Here is a 4072-nt window from a genome sequence, read left to right as displayed (position 1 = left end):
CATATTGAGTAGTCCTGGTCAAATTATCCCATGCTGCACAATCAAATCCAAAGTTATTGAGAAAGACCTTGAGAATGTCTTTGTATCCCTTCTTCTGATCACCATGGATTGCCTGCCCTGTGCAAGTTCTCTATAAAATAGTCTTTTTGGCAAACGTATGTTTTGCATTTGAAAAACATGGCCAGCCCAATGGAGCTGCATTCTCTGAAGCAGAGTCTGAATGCTTGGCAGTTGAGTTCTAGGAAGGACCTCAGTGTCTGGTTCTTTATCCTGCCAGGTGATCTTTGGAATCTTCCTAAGACAATTCAAATGAAAGCAATTCCATTTCCTGACATGGCGCTGGTATACTGTCCAAGTTTCACAGACATACAACAATGAGGTCAGCGCAATGTTGCTGTAGACTTTTAGCTTTGTGGTCAGTCTAAAACTTCTTCTCTCCCATGCTTTCCTTTGGAGTCTCCCAAAAACTGAGCCAGCTCTGGGAATGCATGCCTCAACCTCATTATCAATGTGAACATCTATAGTATTTGGGTGGGGTAGAGGAGAAAGTATGAAAAAGTTCTTCTGAGAAGAGAAACTGTGAAATAGCTTCTCTAAGGCTTGGGATTGGGAATCACTACAGAAGATTAAACGTCTTACCTTTCTGCATTAAAACCCACTTGAGATTAGATAATGTAAAGTCATATACTACTGAAAGTATTTGCATATTTCCTCATCTTGTCCTTAGATTCTTTAATTGCATAACTTTCCTTCACCACTTATTCTGATTTTTACTAATTATACTTCTTTTATTTTCTTCATTGCATTTACAATCTTTCATGTCCTGAGAATTTTCTAGCTTTGGTTCTATTATTACTGTTGACTGAGTATATTTTCTGCTATTTAAATTTTTTTAGTCTATGTTTCTCCCTCATTAGGAATTCTTTTTGTATTTGTTTGTCTTAATGGTTTTTAACCACATATATGGGATATATTTATTTTGAGGGGAATTTATATGTTTATATTTTGAGGAGAGATATTATTTTTGCTATTTCCAGTGCTATTTCTGGGTAGAACATTGATTTGGCAGGCTTCTTTGTGACTTTTCATTCAGTGATAATTTAGGGAATAGTCTCTATGTTTTCTAGGGGCCAGTAAATAAGGACTATGCAATAAAAACCCACCTACCCTAATTTCTGTCTACCTCATCCGTAAAAGACATTGAAAATGGGAAATCTCCAAGGAGACGGCACAGACATTAGAATGATTATAACTCTATTGCATTTGATACGAAAGTAGAACTGAAACTTGAAGTCTAGGTTTTATATAGAGCTAAAAATGTAGTGACAATTACACTGATATCTTCTTTAGCATTCATTGGCAACCCTGCCTTAAAACCTGTCATAACCTCAGAGAAAGTTTACTGTACTTGAAAACAAGAGTTTTGAATTTTAATCCCAGCTCCTCCACCGATTAATGGTGTCAGTAAAACAACTATTTTGTTTTTGTAAGTCTCAATTGCATTCTTTTTTAAATAGGGGGATTAGATTAAATATTCTCTAAGGTACATTTCAACTATAGCATCTTATATATTCATGACACTGTTCGTATCATTTAGGGAAATTATTCAAATAAGTTTTTCTCTGCCTAACATTTATGGAGCACTAGGATAGTTCAGAATTTTATTTCTTTGTATTTCATTCTAAGCATAATTAGGGATTAGCTAAGACTATGCAAAAAACGAACAGGAGGAGACAACATATGGGATGAGTCCCACTTGGATAATGGGAAAAGACACTCTTTCTCATCCTTATCCCATGAAGCCATCCTTATCCCATGAATACTAGATTCAAAATCCAGATATTAGACTCATTTAATCTCAAAATTAGAAGGGACCTCAGAGGCCACATGAATCAATTTATTCTTCAATGAGCATTCCTTCTGAAAGAGATTTGCAAAAGTTGTTTTGTTATCACTGTTTGGAGACCTCTAGTAAGAAGGAACCTACTCATTCTCAAGGCAGTGTATTTTTCTTTGGGATAGATTTAATTATTGGAAAATGCTCCGTCCCTACCCCCACTTATTTGAAGCCTAAATCTTTCTCTTTCATATTTATTCATTACTTCTTACTTCTTCCTACTATGTAAAATCTATTCTTTATGTAAATGTTTCATATAATTGAAGAAAAGTATTCTATTTACCTGCTATGAAAAATAAAAAAAAAAGTTTCCATGTCAAAATTCAACTTCTCCTGTTCTTTTGAGTAATCCTTGAAAGGCATATTTTCTGAGCTTCTCACCATTATGATCACTATTCTCTAAATTTTCTCCTTAATATATGCATTTGTTATTCTATGTTCGCTCCTTCATATCTTTCCTAAAGTATCACGCCAAGAACTGGGGAACAGAACTGTTATAGGAAGAATCTGTAATAGGAATGTGAATTGCAATCTGGTTGAGGAAAGATGTTGCAGAAATGCTGACTCTTGAACAAAGACATCAATTAGTACCACTTGGTCAACTTTCTAAAACTAGAAGATTCATCATGGTTTTGATAGTTCTAGAAATGCTACAGATATATGCAGTTATAGTACTTATCTTCTCCAAATGCCCCTGCCTCACCTTACTAACATCGATTGATAGCTGCCTTTAGAATGATAAGGAGTATTCAGGCTCTATAACTGTCTACTGCTAACTAACTTTGAGACATTGGAAAATGACTTCTCTTTGTGGATCTCATTTTCTTCATCTGAATAGGATTGGATTAAATGATTTCTAAGGTCCCCTCCAGCTCTCAGAATACAAAGACCCTCTAAGTTTACATCTGGCATATCATTGAGGAATGAATAATTTTGACTCTTTGAAGCTTTAACTTCAAATTAATCAAAAAAAAAAGAAAAGAAAATGAGTGATAGGGGAATTTTTTTTAAAGACTAAAATTACCAAGGATATCAGAATGGAAAAAAAAAAAAAAGCATAACAAAAACCTTAAATAGAGCATAATGAAATAAACAAATAGGAATGATGTTAATAACAGAAGAAAATGTGCTTCCAGACTTTGTAAAATAATTGAGGCATCCATCAATAAATATTACAAAACAATGAAAATTGATTCACCGGATGAGGAGATGGAAGGCCCTGTGAATTTAGAAGACAGCAAAGCACCACAGCATGCTGTTGCAGAGTTGTTTAAGAGAATTAATAATTGAGAACAAAATGTACATTCTCCACAACAAAATATTTAGTAGAATAACACTTAAAATGATGGCTGTGAATTGGACTGAGTTAAAAGTACATATGACAGAAGGAGTATCACCAAAGTACATAGACTTGTGACAAGGCAAAAGAAAAGCAAATGTAGTTTCTTAGGAGAAAATCTATATGTTTTCACATCACTACTTCCTAAATAATTGCCATTTTTAGCTAGATAGAAAAAGTCAAAGTCAGGAAGCAAGGTTTTGAATGAAGGAAAGACCACTGGATCTTAAGTTAGAGGAAGAGTTGAAATCTTAGTTTTCTTACTTATTGCCTATATGCCCTTAAGCAAGTCACTTAAGTTCTATGAGCTTGCTTTGCCTCATATGTAAAATTAAAGGGTTGGACTCTGTATATTTGATGTTTCTTCTGTCTTAAGGCTTTTGAGTAACACTGACAGTTGGATCAAACCTAAATTTAAGTACTTGGAAAAAGTTACTTCAAATAATCCTAAAGACACAGAGTCACCAAATATTAAAATATGGGAAATGGAATGGTTTTAGAAACCATCTCTTTTAACCCTATCATTAATAGATGTGGATATTGAAACCATTAGAGAAGAAAAACTTAGTCAAAGGTCATATAATCTGTTAATGGGTGTAGCAGGATAAAATCTCAAGCCTACCTGACTTTCAAATTTCTCTCTGTTGCACTTCTTTATTGCATTGAATATATTAAAGGATGACTTTTATAATTCAAGGGATTAGTAAATGAGATCTTAGATCTATGGAAGAATGAATGTAACTTCCTCAAGTATGCACACTATGCTCAAGAGGAACTTCATGACCTAGAGATACTCACGTATTAGGGTCATATTATTATACTTTGCAGGTCACCTA

This window comes from Notamacropus eugenii, chromosome 1 (assembly GCF_028372415.1).
Source record: "Notamacropus eugenii isolate mMacEug1 chromosome 1, mMacEug1.pri_v2, whole genome shotgun sequence".
NCBI lineage: Eukaryota > Metazoa > Chordata > Mammalia > Diprotodontia > Macropodidae > Notamacropus > Notamacropus eugenii.
This window is presented reverse-complemented; position numbering follows the sequence as displayed.